This window comes from Malaya genurostris, chromosome 3 (assembly GCF_030247185.1).
Source record: "Malaya genurostris strain Urasoe2022 chromosome 3, Malgen_1.1, whole genome shotgun sequence".
NCBI lineage: Eukaryota > Metazoa > Arthropoda > Insecta > Diptera > Culicidae > Malaya > Malaya genurostris.
The window spans coordinates 262734901-262750069 of record NC_080572.1 but is presented as its reverse complement, the minus strand read 5'-3'; the positions used below and the strand labels follow the sequence as shown (position 1 = coordinate 262750069).

The 15169-nt window shown below is 37.4% G+C and overlaps 1 protein-coding gene across 1 annotated transcript in view; it reads right to left on the bottom strand.

The window, feature by feature from the left end:
• LOC131439510 (supervillin) overlaps positions 1–12307 on the bottom strand; it is a 645906-nt gene extending 633599 nt beyond the window's left edge. Inside the window, exons 1-2 of the mRNA XM_058610622.1 lie at positions 12102–12307; positions 11110–11719 (exon numbers count right to left, since the gene is read on the bottom strand). The gene's annotated coding sequence lies outside the window, so the exon portion shown is untranslated. The remainder of the gene's footprint in view (positions 1–11109; positions 11720–12101) is intronic.
• Positions 12308–15169: the final 2862 nt, after the last annotated feature.

The following is a 15169-nucleotide window of genomic DNA, read 5'->3' as shown; positions in this document are numbered from 1 at the left end:
GGCAAAAACTCCTCTTCTCAATTTAACTCAAGCTGTGATAATGCCTTTCTCTACACTGAAAATCATTTCTACCTATTGTTTGAGGAGAAATCACTCATTGTGGAGCTCTTCTATAAGCCACCCAAAATGAGGTCGTTATCTACTCAAACTTTGAGTTGTTGATCGGCAAGAATGGGTAGTGTGCTTTGTTATGGCATAACACTTGTACTAAACTTACATTTACCTAAATTTTGAGGTCATCACTCGTTACCCAAAATTGGGGAGATGCACTTTAGTTAATTTTGGGTAGGTTTCGACCCAAAATTAGGTAGCGGCTGGTAAAAGTGTAGTCGTACAAACAGTCTCATTCAAACAGTTTTTTTATTCCGATAATTTCTGACACGGATTCGGGCTGATTCTTGACATAAATTCATCCAGATTGATTAGATTAGTGCACAAAAGTATGCTCAACAGTATTCCCAAAATCAAAAGTATCAGCAATAACAAAATTAAACTTAACCCTTGATCACTTCAGCGAATAAAAAACACACGATATGTCGATTATGTCACTAATACGATCATCTTTCCGGAACAGGAAGTATCAGCGATTGGATCTTAGAAATTGAGCAATGATCCTAAAGTCGAGATTAATTCACATCTTAAAATTAGCTTCCAAAGAAGACTGAACTTGTTAAACTTGGTTATCATATCGACATACTTGAATGTACATATATTTTCAGATCTCATCGAGCAGAGTCGATTGGTATATAACACTTGGGGTCTCCGCAGCTACGATCAGAAATCGGTTTTCCAGCAATTTTTATATATTTCAATAGAGAACGACAAACAATTGTACTATCTCTAACTCTAACAGAACTATGATGTTTATTAACACATCGTGTTTGCTCGTGTACTTTTTATGGACACATGCCCAGGGAACACCAACATGTGTTCAAGCTTATTTTTATAGGGTCCCAAAAATTGTTGAACTTTCTTAAAAACGAGAGGAAAACCAGTTTGAGACTCCTTAAAATTAAATCGTTGCATTTTCCTCCCGTTTTAAGAAGGTTCAAAAATATTTAGGGAACAAGATATCTCGAAAATGCGTAGGATTTTTCTTGTAGACGCTCTCGGATTACTCACTGTACCATTATCTTATACTCCGACTAAAATTGCTGGTTGCTTTTTTATTGCACTTTGCTTCCTGCACAACGCAAACCCATTTTTTACCATTGTCGTTGATCGGAAATTCGACAAAGAAATAGCAGCAATACATTTTTCTAAATAAACTAAGATTTATTAGCGATAGCGAAATAAACTGCTTTTGTGTTTCTCAACAATGACTATTCTGTGAAATTAAGTAGAACCTAAAGTACTTTACACCCTATAGAGGAGCAGTAGGGAGTTAATTTTAGGTTTACTTATTTCGGAGTAATCTCTCATTCAGTATAAACTACGCAAGCGAAATAAAAACATGAAATTGCAATTCCAAATGCAACCATGGAAGCAATATCGAATATCGATATTTTTTGTTTACGCTGTAAATTATCGATGTCGTCGATTTCAAGCTTATATCGATATTATCGATAAATCCCTATAAGTTTCCCATCTCTAGTGCGAAGTCTGTCAAAACAAAAGATCAAAATTCCACAAAATGAATGTGATACCAAGGCTTTAAATAATTTTCAATGCAATCACTAAAATACATCTGTATTTGCTCTATTTTGGAGATTCTTCTACTTTATAGTGACATGATTTATATCATAATTCATAAAACTGGCCGCATTCTTCAAACCCGAACTCCAGTACTTGAGTTCGGACCCAGAAAATAATTCAATGACAACCAAGAGAGACATTTGAATCCAAATGTGGGTTATGGCTGTCTCTTAAGAAAATAAGTGTCATGTTTTGTCCATCACATATAAACAAACATTTTTCCATACTCTTAATCACAAACGTTTCCTGATCTGGAAGTATTTAATATAAATTTAATTTTCGGTTCCATTAAGGATTAAGTAATAATTGCGAGCTAGGAATAGAATCTCGGACCTGGCTCAATCTAAAATATTGCGCAACTAATAATCAATTGTGTATCGTTACATCAGATCGTAATAGCTACTTCCGAAGGCGTAGCTTCAAATCTCATCCCACTGCTGGGCCATTAGGAAACTATAAATTTATCATACCTAAGTTAATCGAATTTTGCTGATGTAACATCGCCCAACCAGCCAGTGCCCCGTTGTCACCACCTAGGATTGGGGTGCGACTTTAAGAGCTACATAAATCCGTCATCATCAGTTTCCTAAAGCCGGCTTGGTGGTCCACCAAGCCGGCCGCCGCTGTCAGTCAACGGGGTTAATTGTTTGTTTATGAAGTGGAAGAGCCCGGCCGCGACCCAACTAAAATGCTGCCGGGCCGGTCAGGTCGCAAAACACGATCTTTGTTAACGTTTTTTCCCCCTAAATAGGAAGCCTTATGTCGAGTTGCTGTTCCACTTTGTGATGCTAATGCCTCGGCGATGAACAGCCAAGATTGTGTCGGCCATCTCCCAGCAGAGGCTAATCAGTGGATTGAACTTCCAACAAGAAATGGTGCCGATTAGGGGCGTTCGTGTGCTACAGAGCACGGTCAGAGTCAGGTTCAGTTTGCCGCCTAGTGGGAATGGCCTACGACTGTACACTAGCACCTGTCCAATTTTCTTACGAATGGCTGCAGAAATTTCTATTGCTTCATCCGCAACGGTGTGCTGAAGATATGAAAAATGAATGGCAATTCGACGATGTGGGAAATTCACGTGATTAAGGTTACCGAAAAAGCGAAACCGATAGTGAGTAATTATTAATCTTAACCGGTACAGAGAGCATCCTCCAGGTCCATCAGATACGGTAGAGTTTAAGTCAAATGTTTTCATAACCGTGATTGAGTGGCTTTGTGTGCTTATAATATGTATAGCATAACGAATTTAGCATTCCGCTGAGGTGCTGTAAATATCTGATACGTCTCTTAGCTCACGGAGTCCACTCATAAAAAGTTTACTGCCCGGTGTTTAGTTCAACGATCTGTATAACACAGAAAGCAAATTTCGATGGAACCGTTGGCTGTTCTCAATATCAAGCATCTGTGAGTTATGGGAAGTGAAGTATCTTGACTTCGGAAGCGAAACTTGAAATAAAAATTATGGGTTTGCTTTGTCGGTTATGCATAAATAATTATCAGTTAGCTATGTATACCACCGAAACATCTAAATTCACATGACAGACAAACAAACGAATCTCACAACATGCCAATTGATTATGTTCTTAATCACTGGGTGAGGTGAATGCAATGTATCATATATGGACAATAGGAGGCCTATAATCTGAAACTGAAATGACACTGGAGATTGAAATAAACTATCCCAAAACTAAATGAAAATCATGATTCGAGATGGTTTAAAAAACGCTTGGATACTATTGTGAATAACGATTCAGCGATTTCTAAAGTTTCCTCTACAAACTGCAGTTGCATCCCAATCCAGAGTTTCGCAACGACAGGGTGATGAAGATGTGCAAAAACTTGAAAATATGCACTCAGTTCCCTCAGAGATTGACGAACCGAATTTCATAAATTTCAAATTTCTAATGAGTGGTTTTATGATGTCATAGAACGCGGCGTTCAATCCGGATACGACTTACGGTTCCTGAGTTACATGTTGATAAGTGGGAACATTTCAATTGCTTGAGTGTGTTTCTATACATGAGACTGAAAAAACGAACGAAATCCTTTAAGCTAGACATATAATTCTTCAACTGTGTAGGTGTGATTTGTGGACGGCCACAAAACTTGATTTCGTGTATACCGGATCTCAGCTCCCGGCTCCGGAAATAGTTGTCAAAAACTCCGAAAAGGAACTCGCTGCATTTTCTACGAGATAGTTAAACAGATTTTTGAAAACTTGAAATTGCATAAAAAATCTCACGGTCATTTGGGAAGCTATCGAATTTTCCGACTTCCGTATAAAACTTCCCGTGCCGGAATTTCAGAGTTAAGTGTAGTTTAAATTTAAAATCGTCATTTAGAGTGATGATGTAGGCACCTTAAACTTTTTTCTAAATTTCTATCAAAACTGCTTCATTATGTACATTTTTCTAATTCGTTGTATCTTAAAACGGTATAAGATACAACGAATTAGAAACAACATTTACTGAAAATCTAAAACTTTCGTTTGTTTTCCGATGTTTTTCGAGTCGTGTCAACCTACACACTTATTTCTTTTCGCTGAATCTCGGCAAAATAACCGCCGAGTACTCGGTAATTATCAGGAATCAGAACAAATTGGCTCAAATGGCACGTTCCCCTTGATATTTGGAGATTTGTGCCTTGCCATCAATTTGTTTTTAGCATCATTTTCCCAATTAAGAGGGGAGGATTGAAAGGAAATGGTAAGGGTTGGACTAGGAGGATGGGAAAAATTGACGACACAAAAACACATAAAAGCAGAAGTAAATTCTGCACCCCTAAAGGATGCTGAACAATCTGCTGAGGATCACATTTAGTGGAAGCAGAAGTAAATTCTGAACCTCTACGAGGTCCCGAACAGTCTGCTGTTAATAAAACCTCCCACCCCCGAGAGGATTTAGAGATCTTACAAAAGCGACACCATTCTGCACTCCCGGAAGAATGCAGAACGATTCGCAGTATGTACAAGCAGAAGTAAATTCGGTACCCCATAAAGGATGCCAAACAATCTGCCAAACCCTATTTAAGGTGAATACAGAAGGGATTCATTCACTCCAGGAAGAACGATGAACCCTTCTGACTATAGCTCCTTACCACATTGGGTGAGAAACGAGAGAATACCCTTCAATTTTAGCTCCGCATACACAGACTCAACCATGTATGGAGAACCAAAAACCCGGATACGTAGCTGCGTCAATGCGGGACAGTTACATATCAGATGATATGAAGTACCATAATCGCATTCACACAAATCACACGAATAATACTCAGCACGTTGAATAGTAGCCATGTGATAATTGAGTTTGCAATGTCCAGTCAGAGCTCTGACCAGAATACTGCAATGATGCTTGGAGAAATGCAGTAGACACGTTGACATTTTCAGATTTGAATCTGGTAGAAATGCTTTTGTCTGAGCGCAAGTTTGCAAGCTGCGCCAGTAGCTGGCATGTTTGGATGCAGCCCAAGAACGAATCTTGTGCTTTATCCAACTAGTTGAAAGTGGTAAAGCTGGTTCAGGACCAACGAAATCATTCGTTGCACCAGCTCTAGCCAACTCATCAGCTCATTCATTTCCAGTAATATCAGAATGGCCGGGTACCCATAAGAAGTAAACAGCATTTGAAATGCTGAGGTCTTCAATTTGAGTTCGACATGCGATCACTAGATTCGACCGTGAGTCATTCAAACTGAGTGCTTTTAAGGCTGCCTGACTGTCGGAATAAAAATAAATTCGTTTACCACAGATCCTCTGCTGAAGTGCCGATTGTACTCCACACAGAATTGCGTAGATTTCTGCTTGGAACATAGTACAGTATCCACCAAGTGAAAGAGACTGCTCCAGCCTCATTTCACGACAGTAGACACCAGCATCAGCACGACCATTCAACAGAGAACCGTCCGTATAACAAACTATGTGTTCATCAAGTTGTCGTTCCAGACAACCAGACAACCATTCCTCACGAAGAGGATAGCTCACATTGAATGTTTTGAAATGAAAAATGCATGTGAGAGTTAGGTCACTAGGAGCGAGTAAATACTCATCCCACGTAACCATTTGAGACCACAAGCGAGTGTGGCTGGTAGCATAATCTAACTGTTCACTGTTCCAAAGCCCTGTAACCTTAGGGCGGTATGCACAAGATAATGCTTCTTGTTTAAGGAACACATGTAGTGGTTTAATGCACAGTAGCGCCTCTAGAGCAGCAGTAGGAGTTGTCGTGAATGCTCCTGTCATCGCCATTAGGACCATCCTTTGGAGATGATTTAGCTTTGACTGAACTGTCGCGACTTCTCCTTTCTGCCACCATACAAGACATCCATATGCTAAAATTGGTCTAACTATAGTTGAGTTGGGTTTGAGTCCCCATGATTTTCCAAAAGCTCGTCTGCATTGTCCGAAAGCCATGCAAGCTCTTTTAATCCTGAAATCAATGTGAGCAGACCAATTCAGTTTTGAGTCAAGAATAACCCCGACGTATTTAGCTTGATCGACCACAGTGACCTCTGAACCAAAGAACTGCAACGGACGAGCTCCTGTGATTATCCTACGATGAGTGAAAAGCACCATTGATGTTTTGCCCGGATTTACAGATAATCCAACCTGACAACACCATTGTTCAACAGATCGCAGGGCTTGTTGCATTAAATCAAAGAGAGTGTTAATGCTTATACCGGTCATCAATAAATGATAATCGTCGGCAAAACCATAAGTCGGAAATCCAAGGTTATTAAGTTTCCTCAACAAACCATCAGCGACTAGGTTCCATAAAAGTGGGGATAGTACACCACCTTGAGGACACCCACAGACACTCAGCTTTCTAATCTCTGCTTGCTGAAGCGATGAACAAGGAAGTCGATTGCTAAGCATTGCGTATATCCAATTTGTGATACTTGAAGGTATGCCATGACCACGGGCTGCTTCCAGAATTGAATTGAAAGACACGTTATCAAAGGCACCTTCAATATCTAGGAAAACTCCCAAGCAAGATTGCTTTTGTGAGAAAGCTTTTTCAATGTTGTACACAACATCGTGTAACAGGGTTGTAGTGGACTTTCCACGCTGGTAAGCATGTTGCATTCCATGTAGCGGATGCACGCCCAGACTAACATTCCTGATATAGTGATCTACTGTTCCACTGTTTTAAGAAGAAATGAGCTTAGACTGATAGGCCTGAAACTCTTCGCTTCCTCATAAGTGTCGCGACCGCCGTTGGGAATAAATTTGACAATTATTTCCTGCCAGGCTCTTGGAATATATCCAGTCGCAAGACTAAAAGTAAGTATTTTCTTCAAAACATGTTTGAAATGTTCATACCCTTTCTGCAGTAACACTGGGAAAACTCCATCCTTTCCAGGAGACTTGTACGGAGCAAAACTCTCAACTGCCCATTTGACCGATTCAATCGTCACAACGCTTCGAGCAAGGGCCCAAGAATCGTAACTACCTGAAAAAGTCTCGGGAAGAGCTGTCGGTGATGGATCCATACATCCTGGAAAGTGAGTGTTAAAAAGATAGTGAAGTACATCACCTTCATCAGACAAGTGTTTACCATCTGAAGTTCTTAAGAAACTGACATTAAAGTCCTTGGACTTCGAAAGTAACTTATTTAATTATAATTATTATCTTGGCAAAAGATAAAACTCCACAAAAGATAAAACTCTCGGCAATCTCAAATTTGACAAGAGTCAGTTTTTACAGAAATTGTCAACATAAAGCTTACTATCTGTTCGGCATAACCTTTACTGAATGTTCGTCACAAGCAACAGTGAACTACTGAGCCTTCAGGTTTCAAAAGTAAACAAAGAATTCGTTTTTGTTTAAACTGTACACATTCAATTAGGAATCAAGAATTCATTTTATATCCATCTAAAAACAAAAAGTATGCATTACATTACTTATGTTTCGGGGGCGTACAATTGTAAAATATGCAATTCGAACTCAACGCCGATTGTCGAATATGTTTCGTCAGTAAATAACTTCGTAGTGCCAAGCGAAAATGTAGAACGTAAATGACAGTTGTTTGGCCGAATTTCGGCAAACGCATTTGCTGACTTCGGGATAATTGTTAATCACCGATGAGTTCAGCACAAGATTTTGCCAAATCTCGGCAAAAAAATGCACTTTGCAGAAAAATCAGTAAACTTACTAAACGAATCTCGGATAACATAATATTGATTACTGAGCAATCAGCAAAATTATATGTTGCCGATCTGTCTCGGAATTTTACTTTACCGAGCTCGAGGATTGGTTTCTAGTGTGTAGAAGAAATTTTTCTGAAACACTAGATAAAGTTTTATTGTAATTCTTGTATCAATTCTGTGGTATGGTGTTATATGATATAAAATTGAGCAAAAAACCAACGCGTTGTAGCAAATCTCATCAGCTACGGGAAACTTGGTAATGCTTTCGCTAGTTTCCAATTCTGCGATTTCATTCGTCAGCCTCTTGCAGTAAGTTTTTTTCATTTGGTATTGGTTTCCGTTTCTCGAATATATTACATAAATAACAAAATCTCGAATCAATTAGGAATCCATTTATGAATTGTGTATTGATGATTTTAGTCAATGAAATAGTATAATCGGAACAAAAACAAAAAATTGAGCATCAAAAAAGTTCTCCTGTTTTGTCACTCAAACATACCTAATGTTTTATTCAAGTATTCACCTTTTCAATTGATTACAGTTTGTTTAATTTTGAGTTATTTTAAAGTTTTCATTCCACTCGCTCTATCAAAATTCTATTCTATCAAAATTCTAAGAGCAAACTCAACAGCCAAAGTTTTGTTCAATGAACAAACATTAAGTTAACAGTATTCAACATAGAACTCAGACAATGAAACTGAACAGTTGAGTAAATAGAATTAACTTTTCAGTATTTTTTTACCTTAAGGAAACTACTGCGAACAACTTTAAATGAAAATAAATGAAAAATGCTTAAAATAAGATAGTTTTCTGGATAGTTTTTTCGTGTGCATGAATTAAAATTGATACTTCGAGGACGAAAGTAAGTGGCAAGCAAGAGATAGATCAATCCTTCTCCTAGCAATGTATAAACATAATTTCGGAAACATGTTCATAACGTTTCCGAAACCTCGAAGAAAGTGATACAGCAAAATGAACGATTTTTTTTTCGTTTTTCAAAGGCGTAAAGTCGTCTTGAACTTTGTTAGTCTTTCTATCAGTACCTATTGACTGAATGACAAAAACAATAGTAGAAATGTAAATTGAAAAAAACACCCTCGATACGGAACCCAAGTCCGTAACTATTCCTATCCGGGGAGATCATTTTGCCAATAAAACTATTTTGCATGTGAAATACATCAGGTGGTATTTTTTTCGCAAATTTTTATTTCTGCTATATACTAGTCTTAAGTACTTATACTAGTCTTAAGTACTGTTAAGAAATGCCCTCGGCATCTAAGAGCTAAGGCAGTGTGCCTTTTCAAATATATCGGTAAATAATAAAAAAAGAAAGGCATTTGTCATTAATTTCGAATGGCAAGAGAAACCACTAGGTGGATTAGGGAGAGGTCTTTATTATTCTTATTAGTTTTATATTGGCTATGTCAAGATTGATTTCGCAATGAACTAAACATTATAGTTTTTTTTGACTGAAGCTCGAGTGAATTACTCCCTTTTCCTTGGGATAGGTTTACTCTGTTATCCAAATAAATTAAGAGAGGGTAATGGTTTACTATTCTTGTCCTCGTCCATTGATTCATCATCGCTTTTGTTGTTGAAAACATCGTTGCGGAGTGTTGCTGTCTTATTACAGCCTTAATAATTTGATATTATTCTGTTTATGGACGTATTATTTTTCTAATTCCAGCTTTGCCATCGACTCATATTCCAACTTAGTTAATGCCATATAAAACACTAATACTAATAGGAGACGTGCGTCGGAAGCGGCGGCCTTTCGCAAACAAACTTGTAATCCACCCGCTTTCTCGGTCTACTACACTGCCCATTTTCGCCAATTTTGAGTTAGCTTGAGGAATGAAATCTATCCTCAATATACTCTCAGACTTTGTAGGTTTCAATTCCACCAGGATTCGAGCGGAAGATTCTGAATTCTCTCGTTAAGCACAGTACATTCGAGATAATTCCAATTTGAAATATTCGCATATACATACATCTGATTTTGGTCCATGTTAAAGAAAAAGAGCTGAATCTTTTCCTAAAGTTGTTGGTTCGGAGGATGAAATTGTGAGTATAAATGGGAGCTATACATTTGATTCTGAAGGAAGCTATTTTGGCGAGGAACTGAGATCGAAACGCAAACTATCCAAGAAAAATTATCGTACCGGCTATATCAAAAGATCGACTTAAACATAGCCTATCTAACATTATCTAAATTTTTGAGAGCACTGGCAGCGCTAAATATTACTACAGTGGCTAGAAAACAAGTTAATGCATCCTGTACATTTTCTAGTTTCTAAAACGTGATTTTTAATGCATGGGACAGATATACGAGTACTTTCCATATGGGACAGACCGGGCTGGATATTTTTTTCAAATTTTATTGAAATAACCCCTAATTGTTTTTGCAATTTCTGAAAGTAACGTAAAAATAGACGCTATCCGTCGGGATAGCACAAAAGTGGCCAGAATCCATATGCGAGTATAGACAGTGCAGCCAAGGTGCAATATTGTTGATTATAAATGTAATTTCATTGCTATGACAAAGCAACGTTGGTGGCGCAAATCCATCAAGGTGATAAATTTTGAGTTGTCCAATACAGTGGCCTTTTGTATACAAACCTGTAGCCACGTTTTCCCGGTCTCTTAGGAAGTAAGCCGCACAAGAAATAACGGATAAGTATCTCAATGTGTTTTGGTTATATGTATTTGTATTAAGAAATAAAGGAATCAACCATTTTCTCAATTTAAAAAATCGAAACGGCAGCATTTTGAATCCTCATGGATGGTTTTTTTTTCAACAATTTTCCTTGATCGAATTAGATGAGGATGGCAGGCTGTTCAATTCAAGATGTTATTTTCCAAACCAATTTCATTAGTTAATGAATAAGACTCGTCATGATACACAAGGCAATACATGACTTTTCATTCTAGGCTTCTTTTCTCAAGAGCAAATCGAGTGATTTCAGAGATATACGCATTGCATAAATTATTTTTTTTAACTTCAAATTTAAATATATATTGTATGAAGAGTTTTTGGGTGGTAACTATTCTCGGTAAAAATATACACAAATTCCAATACTTTGAAGAACCAATATTAAGTTTACTGAATATTGAAGTCATAACTTTAACTTACGGCAACCTCCTATGAATGATGAAAAAATCCAAAGCATCATGAAACCCTAGCGAAATGGGATCCTGGATAATTACCTCGCCACTTCGTGACGCCAATAAAAACAAATACAAGAGATGCATATTTATAAGTCTACTCACATGTCTGGCTAATACTTTTTGACATGGATCCGTGCCATCTAGTAGTAGAAGACGGAATGCACCAGGCGATGATTGATGAGATTTTTTTCTCTTTTTCCGGCACTCCACACTTCACTTTTACTTTTCTGGTTTTCACTTTTCCAATTTTTTATTTAATTTCGAAAATCGTGCAAATCACAACCACCAACGAATCGCGCACGAAACAACGAACACATAGAACGCGATCATTAACCTGCAGAAAAATCGACGGAATGCAACATTTTTCATTCACAGATCTTCCCCGCTAACGACATTCTTCCTTCATTTTTCTCTACAACTGCACTTATTTTCCACCACCAGCTGCTCTGCACTTTTTTATAACCAACAACACCGAAGCAAAGCCGTGGATTTTCTTCTGCTTTCAGTAGGTCGTAAAAATAGCACCCGCAGTCCACTTGAAACACGGAGAGAACGAGAGGCTACGCGACTACGACTACTTCGATGGAGTTAGAACAAAGCGGGGTTCGACATCAAAACAACTAACTGAAATAAGCACTTGATCTGCCTACAATTTCAATTTTAATGGATTTCGAGGAATTTCGTAAAATTTCAGTTACGCTAGCGTGTGGACCTAAACGTCAAAAAACAAAGAGAATAGCTGACGTCAGCATCGTACCGATACTATATTGATTATGAATTTCTTTGAAACCAGAAAGACATGTGTTTTCGAGGTATTCTCCTGGTCGAAGGTAAATTTAGAATTGTGAAGCACTTTACAATCATAACACAGGAAGTGGACTGAACAGAAACAAACGATCTAATTTTGAACACGCATGCAAACACACCGACAATTCACGTTCAGGTCGAGGACGTATTTTCCAGACCAGATCAATTTTCTTTTTGTCTCAAGATTCCTTCACTGTCGAAGTATTCGATCATTCATCCAAGCCAAGCGAAGTACCGTTACCGATAAAAAAAAATGTTATCCGAAACTAGTATCTGTCACCATTTACCGGCAGTCACTCGAAGAATCGTTTCGAAATATCTCAAACATAGGAGCGATCGAATCGATTTAGGTCATAAAATGTTCATGTTTTGCTTCACTACACTGCCCGATTTTTCAAAACAAAATGTCAAATAAATATCTCAAATTTGCAACTGTTTGCGAAACTCGGCAAGTGCGAAGCCGGCTCTGGTCCTCGTCGGTCTGAGGCACGCTAACGCAACGACTGAAATGCGACTGATTCTCTAACAAACTGACAAACAGGGAAACACTCGGAAAATTTAGTGAAAATCTCGATGCGCCGGTCGTTGTGTGTGGTCGGGAGAAAAACACGAGGGAGGGTGAGGTAAGAATTTTTTTTGTCGAGCGTCGAACAGTCACATGTAACAGTCAGTAGTATGGCAGCAGCATCCGTAGCAGCAATGTTTGAGAGTAACCAAAATGTATTTATAAGTCTGCTGAATACCAACAAAAACAAAATGTTACATATGGGAAAATCTCAAATCAGAAAACGAGAGAGGACCGAAAAAGTGAAGATTGTTCTGTTTTCATGTAATCAAATAATACTGCTGAGAGCCCAATCAAAATCATGTTTAAAAGAAACCATCTTTCTTTGTCAAATGTGTGTTCCAAACGGTTATAGATAATAAGTTGTCGTTCCCCAGAACATTACTCTATCAATAACGCAGAAGCCTAACCGGTCAGATTATTATCAGATCATATAAACCCGCAAAAGATTATTACAAATGTTTATAAGAACTTGGTACATCTCTAATTCTCAACACAAGCAAATACAAACCATTATTTGGCTTACACACTTAGTTTTCTTTACCGACTTCAGTAATATTTTACCGACTTTTACACAGCTGAACGTACGGTAATCTGTTCAGTAATTTATTAATTGATGAAGGTTTAGTAAAACTGAAGTTTATTCAAATTTTCATTTTTAACTGTACTGGTCAGCAAATGTTGATGAGGACTCAGTAAATATTGCTGTTTAGTCAGCATTTGTTTTACGTTGAAAAGTTACCGAACCAGCGGTTAAACCAACTGATTGAATCAGTAATTTTTACAGTTCAGTGCAGCAGATAATTAATTTTGAATTAAATTATTTCATTTGAAATTTCGGAAAAAATATCTTGAACCACTAATTGCTCTACGTCCGTTTTATTTTTCATTTAAAAAAACATAATTTTCTGTCATCTCATAGCTTCGGCGAAAGTTTTCACCCGTTGTAGTAGGAGTTCCAATACCATATAAAGTGTTCATAATGAACAAATAAAACAGTTTATGTTCAGGATGGCTTTTACAGTTTAATACTTCAAAACACTGGCACAGCAATCCGAAGCAGTACAGAATATCTCCCTCTACTGGAATTTTAAGATCGCGCCAAATAATAGCTCCTCTTTCAGCTTTGTAAAGTAGCATCGGGATATAGGAATTAACCTCAGGGAACGGGTCATCAACCTGGAATAACACATATAAATTCACAGATATAACAGCGTAATTAATTAATACTAATATATTCGTTCTTTGTGATGATATTAACAAGACGGAATTTAAAAAACAAAAAATACAATTATTTACCTTTAACCACTGAATTATACCGTTTAACGGGTTTATTTTTTCTGTATCTGCATCCTTTGTTCTTTTAGCGCCACGAGAATTTTTAATTTCATCCGTTTCGGTATGTTTAGTGTCTTCATTAATTGAACCTGCTGACTCATTATCCGCTAGTTCGGCATATTCAAATGCAGATTGAAATGACGGAGAATTCACGAGAAATTGCGGTTCTCGGGAATGTTTATCCAAAATATGTCTTTTTAAAGACCAGAACCGACTATAACACATATTACAATTCGAAAATGTACAGTCGTAATGTACAGCGTCTGGAAGAAAATCGCGATTTCGGATATGTAAAGAGACATGGCGTCCAAGGTCTTCTACATAACCGGAAACTGCCTTTCGACAGAAAAAAAACAAGTGATTGCATCCATTTATTGTAAAACTGAAATGTTAGAAGGTAAATCATATTACTTACTGAATAGTTCGAATAACGATACATCCAAAGATTGGATTTGGTTCAATATATATTCCATTTCACTCACTTCGATCACAGTATACAAAAGCCAATATGGCGTGCTATGTGCTTGCGTTTTGCACATTGATTCGGTACTCTTTACCGAACAATTCGCTAAAAATCGATAAATTACTGATCGATCAGCACGATTTCTATTAAATTTACCGAATAGTTTCAAAGTGATATAAACCTAGTACAGGATCAGGTAACTGTAAGCGTTTTATTAATTTGTCCCGAAACTTGTTGATTCTCGCATTAGAAAGTTATGTAAGAATCATAAATGGTAGTAGAATTTAATATATTGAATATTTTGCTTCAATTAATTCATTATAACTCTATATATTGTTGTTCGAGTGAAACAAGAACCATAATTTTTTCATTATCTTTTGCTTTGAGTAGGTTGAAAACCTGTTTTAATCCACCTAGTGGTGTAATGATGCCTTTCTCATGTATAATGTTGTGGTATTCATTCAAAAATTTTTTCTTCAATTTTTGAAAGAAACCAAGAGATTGTTTGTGCATTAACTAGTATAACATACAGAATAAAACAGTGCTTTGATTGCGTAGGTCATCCTTAAGAAAACGGAGTGGGTTCACTATTATATGCACTTCCGGCACCGGAACCCGAGAACCGGTATAATCAAAGTCGGTTCGTACGGCACCAACTAACATGACATACAAACTCTACTAATACGCACTCTAAATTACGATTTAAAAGTTTGTCGCATCCGGAAATATGCAGTAATTTTTGGTAGGACCATAAGACCTTTCAATTGACCCTAAGATTGGGAATAACGGTTTAGAGTCCAGTTTATAACATTTTTTACGGTTTTTGTTCCGCCAGTTTAAGTGACGGTGTACAATATTGAACACACTTTACCCTATAACTCCGGAACCGGAAGTTGGATCCGAATAAAATTCAGGAATTTCGTATGGGACCGGGAGACCTTTCATTTGAATCTAAGTTTGTGGAAATCGGTCAAACCATCGCTGAGAAA